Source organism: Neophocaena asiaeorientalis, unplaced genomic scaffold (assembly GCF_003031525.2).
Source record: "Neophocaena asiaeorientalis asiaeorientalis breed wild unplaced genomic scaffold, Neophocaena_asiaeorientalis_V1.1 scaffold297, whole genome shotgun sequence".
In the NCBI taxonomy this organism is placed as follows: domain Eukaryota; kingdom Metazoa; phylum Chordata; class Mammalia; order Artiodactyla; family Phocoenidae; genus Neophocaena; species Neophocaena asiaeorientalis.
Window position 1 is genome coordinate 136,689 of NW_020175435.1, and position 7,354 is coordinate 144,042.

Below are 7,354 nucleotides of genomic sequence, written 5' to 3' on the forward strand. Positions count from 1 at the left end.
ATATGTGATGAGCATTTACTTTATGCTAGAATTCCATGTACTTTAGATACGTTATCTTAGTTCATTCTCACTGAAATTTGTGAGCTGAGTATTGTTATTTTCCTCACTTATTATTTAGGAGACTGAAACTTGAATACAGATCACACAAGAAGCTAAGTTCTGAACAGTGATCTGTGTGATGTGGAAATCAACTCTAAACCAGAACTACTCAAAGTGTGGTCCATGGACCAGTACTGGTGTGTGAACTGTGTGTTACTGATCCCTGCTGAGAGGAGTACAGAAAGTAAAGACAAACATTTAGAAACTTTTATAACAATTTCACATTTGCAACATCTCTGTGTGTGATTAAGGGCTCCCCTAGATGAAGAGGGTCTGGGGATGCCTGACAGCCACAGTGAGTAGCCCATGGTTTGAAATGCATACTAGGCATGCAGAAGGACATGCACTGGTCTGCAATCAATGAGCAATTTAAAACCTAATAAAAATGCTGGTCCTGCACCACGAATAGTTTGAGGAGCACTGCTCTGTTTTTAAATGTAGGTGTTATTATTCAGCTATAGTGAGGCAAATGGATCAGGAGAGCCATTGAAAAGATAGTTTGTTACTCACAGTTCCAAGAGGAGGGGGCATGCCATGCCATGCAGGACCACCAGGGGAAGCACCAGGGTCAGTCAGAAAGCAGAATGTGTAGGGAAAAAATGTGGGCAAGAGCCTTTATTGTGGTTTCCATGGAAAGGAACAGGTGAGGCAGGATAAGCAGGCTTAGGATAGGCTGGTTTGCATAATTTCAGTGGGCTCTGGGGCATAGGGGCTGTCTCTAGGTATCTGGTACTGGCCTTAGGGTATTTAGGACAAGGGGATAGTGGCCCAGACTGAGAGCCCCATAAAGAGGTGGTTGGGGTGTAGACCCTGGATTGTTTGGCTTGCACATGAAAGGTACAATTCCAGGCAAATCCTTTACCATCTCTAGAAACTGACTACCCTGGGCAGGGTCTCCCTGTCTCTCCGGGGTCAGCAAGGATCCAGATGTCAAAGCATTAGAACCAAAATACCTGCTTAATACAAACCACTACACTGCCTCCTAGGGTGATAACAATGAAATAAAGGTAGGAAAATAGGGTGCTAAGAAACAGAAAATGCAACAACATGAAACTCAGCTACAGAAACAGCTCTGCTACCCACACACATGCTTATTTCTGGTCAGCAACTTCCAGCAAGTCCTTGCTTCACACAGTCATCTGAAGGCAGGCCTAATGAGGGTTTGTGTGCAGAGCTGGAGGTGGGAGAGAAAAAGCCTGCCGTGGTCTTTTCCATCCCCACTATGGGAGAGCCTGCCAGTTGTCTCCCACATCTCTCCTTCCCTTCTTCCATGATAGACTTCTTAGCTGAGCACATAGAAGGCCAGAATAAAGAGCTGTTCATGCTTCTCTTGCAGCTATGCGTGGCCACATGACGGTATTCAGGACAAAGGGGCAGAAGCAGAAGTATCATGTGACCAGTTTCAAGAACTTTCTTTTTGCCTGTGTCTCTTCCTCCATGCTATTGTTTAGAACTTGGATGTGATGGGTCACAAGGAAAGGGCCTCACTGTAGGGATGAGAGAGAGGAAAGCTGGAAGGACCTGAGTCCCTAAGTACCTTGGGGACCCCATGGCCAAACCAGCCCTGGCTATGTGCTTGGAGACTCGCACATGACAAAAAAACAAAAAAACAAAAAACTTGGTTTTGGGCGTTTTGTGTTTACTGTTGCTTGCAGCTAAACTTAATCCAAACTAATTCACTCATAAAACCACTGGCCTCTTGATCCTTCTGCAACTTTCCCAATCTGCTTTATCAAACCTGACTTGGGGAACTGGGAAAAAAAGACGTACAACCACAAATAATACATTTGAGGAGAAGTAGAAGAGGACTCCTAAAGGGACATTGTACAAGAAACCCACTTGGGGCCAAGGGGCACTCCCCTTTAACCAGTGTTTTGTGCTAAGATCCCAGCAGCTGGATATTCTGATGAACGCTACCATGGCTTTGGAGACTATCCCATCTGGAGTCTACTTTAGAAATGGTATTTCACCAAACCTGCTCACCAGGAAGATGTGACTGTGGCAACTTCCTGTTGCCACTGGTCACCAGTGTTGTGCTGGAAATGCCTGACTGTTAAACAGGGCTGTCATTAAACATTAAAGTATATAAACTTACATTAATAAATTATATTAAAGGCAATGCATACTCGGAATGCATCACTTCTTAATTTTATTTTCTACGTTTTACCTATGTTCTTTTTTAAAATTTTTATTTATTTATCATTATCATTATTTTGACTTCATTGCGTCTTCGTTGCTGCACGTGGGCTTTTCTCTAGTTGTGGCGAGTGGGGGCTCCTCGTCATTGCAGTGCATGAGCTTCTTATTGCGGTGGCTTCTCTTGTTGCGGAGCACGGGCTCTAGGCACGCTGGCTTCGGTAGTTGTGTCTTGCGGGCTGTAAAGCTCAGGCTCAGTAGTTGTGGTGCATGCACTTAGTTGCTCTGCAGCATATGGGATCTTCCTGGACACTATGTTCTTGAGATTATTTCATGTATGGTCTGTACATGGTAGAAATACTATATCAACTCTTCTCAACGTTGCCTTCAGTGAGGTGATGGTTGGGGCTTGAGATTGGCCATGGCTGGAACAGGTATTGAGTTAGTTTCTACCATAATGGATAACATGGGACCAGAAGAGAAATAGAGGTCCACACCCCTTGAGAATTTACAATCTCACTGAAATGTCATGAAAAACTAAATACAATTGGTATGTGCAGGAGAGCTAGCACTGAACTCAACTAGAAGACAGGAGAGCTGAATCCTGTTCTCAGTTCTGAAATTAGCAGTGGGGCTGTGGTCAAGTCTTTTTGTCTCTGGGTCCCAGGGTTTTCCATCTGTAAAATCCCCCAGGACTCCAAGCTGCAGAAGAGCGGAAACTGTACCTACGGATCCCCACTACATCCCAGCCCTCTGGCAGAGTTCCAGACACATGACAGGTGATGCAGCAACACTTAAGTAAATGAGTGGCCAGGAGCTGTCTCTACCCACTCTTCCAGCTCTGAAAATATGGAGGTCCATGATCCAAACTGAGGTTAAAAGAAGAGACACAGAACTGAGTGCCAGGGATGGCTGGCTCAGGCCAGCTTCCTCAGATGCCTCAAGGGGTGGTGGCAGGTGAGGGGTCACGCTGGACTCTGAGCAAAGTTGGGTGAGCTGACTCAGAGAAAGCTGATTCCAGGATCGCAGTGATAATTTTGCTGAAGAACTGGTCAGAATAGAGAAAGGACATACCTTTTTTTTGGACTATAAGAAAGTATTTTTAATATGTGTATCTGACAAAGGACTGGTATCATGGATGCTTTTTTTTTTAATTGTATGATTCCTTTTTTTTTTTTTGGTTAAACCCTTTTTTATTGAAGTATAGTTGATTTACAAAGTTGTGCTAGTTTCAGATGTACAGCAAAGTGAGGACATTCTTTTAGGTTTATCTTTGCCATCTGGTACCTGACTTCATGCTTTGGTTCAAACTACCTTTAATACCGTCTGAAGGGTTAGAAAAATCCCAGCAAAACTGAACCATTTCCCCACTCTCTGCTAACACCTCCAATTCTCTGGGGAGCACATTCCCAAGTCCCTTCCAAGATCTCCTGCTGATAATCCCAGAAACATTTACAGCAATTGCCTGGATATATTTCCTTCCTTTCTTTGGCTAATATACAGTTTTACCACTTACAAAAGCTACAGATGGAAAGCAGATGTGCCTGTTTACTTTTCCTTGTTATGGCTCGATTCTGATTTTGAAGGGTGAAAAGTTGCATTTCTGAGAACATTCAAATTTAGAGTAAATTTCAGAAAGGAAGGCAGGTTCTCTCAGCTATTGGAGGTGCAGAAACACAACAGCCTATTAGTCTGTTCCGATTAAGATATTCTACTTCCTTACACCCCCCAACCCACCCTGTCCCACCGATAGCTGTTCATAGCTTCTGCTTCAGAGACGATGAAAAAGTCAGGTCATTACCACTTTGCAGGTTGTTAACATTCTAAAATGTTAAAAATGTCAAAATTCTCTCTCTCTCGGAGAGAGGTCAAGGGTGATAGTTACCAGGTAAGAGTTCTGAATGAGAAAATTATTACTTATTATTGAGTTTTTAAATCAAGTTTGGATGGACTGAAAGGCCTAGGCTCTTTCATGTGGAAAGACAAGAATTGAGATTTATGATCATGGTCTCTCCAATGATGAAGGGTGTTCAGGGAATGAAGATAAATTTGTTCCTTGAATCCTGACATCCCAGAACTAAGAAGATACAGTAAGAATCAAAGGCAATGGTAGCTTACAAATCCATTTAGAGCTGCCTGGAGTGCCGGAGGGGGCCTTGGCAATCTGATCCCAGAAGTTGCTGAGGCCCAGGGGAGGCCTAACTGAATTAAAAGTTCCTCTCTGCCAGGTGAAACATCTTGGGCAATTTAGCCTCTTTTGAGCCTCCGTTTCCTCCAGTGTAAAATGAAGAAGGTGGTACACATGTGAAAGGATTGCCAAAAGGATTCTTCACTACCACCTAAGAAGTAGTTCTGGTGAAAAGTCTATATATCTGGGGGTGAGAGGTGGAGGGAGTTCAGTTAGATGTGTAAATGGTACATGCAATTTTGAGTTTCTCCGAGTTTCAGCTCTGGGTTGCGGTCCCCATTCCTGAAGTTGGACCCTGGAAGGGGAAGCACGCCCTTAGCCAGTGTCAGGGATGAGAAGGGACCGCCCCATGACTGGGTGTGACTCGACTGAGCCCCTTCAGGGCTCTGCAGAGCTTCCTGTTCCTCTTTCCCTCATTAATACGCACTTCCCGGGGCCTGAGGAGGAGCCTGAATAGCTAATAGACTCCATTAATTTGAGCTAAAATGTTAATGGGTAGTAGTGACTTTTCATTTGCTGCCACTCCCATAAACTTCTATATTTTAACCCACACGTTCAATGACTTAGCTTAAAGAAATGATTACTGTGGGACCTTCCAGTTTCTTGGACAAACCAAGGCAGGAAAAAGTCACGCTTAAACAGAGGGGTCAGAAGGAGAGGAGGGGTCAGGATGGCCAAGCCAAGCGTGGGCCCACACGGCAGGTTACCCAGCATCAGCCGACGTGACACCTTTGATCCAATCATTCTTCCTATTTCCAGATCCCAGGAACAAACTCAGTTTTTGGAGACAGCTGCAAGGGGCGGTGAATGTACACAGATCGCTGTAAGAGTAGCTGGCCCACACAGACTCAAGCCCAAGTGTTTAGGGACAGCATTCCACAATCAACTATCACAAGGGTTCCCTATTATTCTCTGAGTAAAATCCCATCTCAATGACTCTCAGTGCAAGGACAGCCTCCACGTTATAAAGCTAGTGCTACTTCCCAGCAGATGTACTTGAGGGATGTTGCTCTTTGGGTCTGGTTACAAGGATTTCTCTATAAGGGATGGAACTACTCACCAAGTTTCTACTCCTCCTGGCCACTTATAATGACTCCTCAAGTGAGTCCAAAGAAGGAAGCCTCTGAGGCTGGGATGATAACACGGGTCACCTAATAGGAAGTGGAAATAGACTCTATTGTAGCAGTGCTTATAGCAGTGACGTTTACCTGACCTGGGATAAATTTAGGATCGTGGCAATCTCTCCACGATGTTCCGCATAGTAAGAGTGTAGTTGGTAGAGAAGCAGAGAGCTGGGGAGAGAGAGGCCAGCCAGTTCCTTCTTGCTTTTGCGGGTGATCTTATTAATCAATTATAAGCTATTCAAGAGGCCACAGCTGTATTGTAGCTCACAGCCCCCTACCACAACTACAGATTTCCAGGTCTGTCTTCCTCGTGAACCATGAACCACTAGAGGGCAGGAAACATGGCCTCTCTCTTCTTACGCTATCTCTAGCCCCTAGCACAGAGCCTGGCACAGAGTAGGTGCTCAATAAATACTGCCAAGTGACGGAGTGAACGGATGAGTGATTGAAATGTTAAGCAGCGTAACAGCTGTATCCTGTTCTGTCCTCTCCCTATCCCACAATCCCAACCATTCATCTCGGAAAAACAAGGCAAAATGATAACAAATACAACTCCTACACACAGAGAGGCAGAAGAAGGCAAAGAGGCAGAGCACAGCCAGTGCTTTGGAGGGGAAATCAAAAAGGCCCTCTTACCAACCCAGGCTTCTTCCGAAGGGGCTTAGACACTGCCAGCTCCTCTCCACGCCCCTCTGGGACCTGGCTCTGTATGGGTGGCCCCGGGGGCACAGCCAATCTGCCTCTCCCACTCATTCACCAGGGCTTTACGGAGAGGACATTCCATATAGCTTCTCACTTTCATAACCAGCTTGTCATCTCTGGGAAGTTTCCGATTTCAGGATTGTTACAATTAGTGCAAGAAAAAGAAAATTTGGGTAATTATCTAATTCCAGTAAAACTTAATGGGGCCCTTCCCACCCCAGGCTAATGGTTGGTGCAAAATGTAATTTAAGTTAAGCTGTCTAAGGTTGGGGAAGCATAAAATATTCAGCACAGGGGGCATTACCCCTTGTGGGAGCCATATTTTCTAGCAGACCTTTAGATCAAGATAAGACTCCGGGGCGGGGATTATTGATTTTGCCAGGAGAGGGCAAGAGCTGGTAAGATGAAGCCCAGCTCCGAATTAGCACCGCGAGGGCCCAGGCAGGGCGGGCACTGAGTCTGCCATTGTGGGTAGAGCAGTCACTCCAGCAGGAGCCAGGGTTCTAGGCAAGGCTGCAAGAGCTCAGTCAACTCAGGGGACTCTCTGGACCCGGTCTCCTTGGGTCTATCAATGGAGACCAAGATGAGCGCCTGAAGGCGGTGGTTTCTCGGCGGTCGAGCACCTCGCCCACAAATTGCAATCTGCATCCCTGCCGAAGTTGGCCGGTCCTGGATATTTCTTCTCCCCTCCCCTTCCTCCACCACCCCTCCTAATTCGTCAACTGCTGAAACCTCTGACTGGCTGAAACGGCCTCCTCGTCGCGCGCGGGGGCTGTCCCCAGGTGTTAGTCTTTGTGTCGGGAAAACTTTGTGAGAAACCTAGGGCTCTGGACAAAGAGCGAGCGAGGGAGGGCGTCTGCCAGCCGGCGGGGTACGCCGGGCGGTGCGCGCTCTTCCCTGGGCTCAGCTCTGTACGCGGACGCACCCGGTGCCCCGAGCCCAGCCTCCTTAAGCGGGGAGTGGCAGGCTCCGGCCACATCCCAGCGCCCTCGGGAGCTGAAAGAAGCCGGGCGGGAGAAGCAAAGGCGGGAGGCTGGACACTGGAGTTGACTGGGGTGGGAGGAGGAGGGCAGAGGAGCTGAGCGAAGCTGTCAAACTGCGCGCG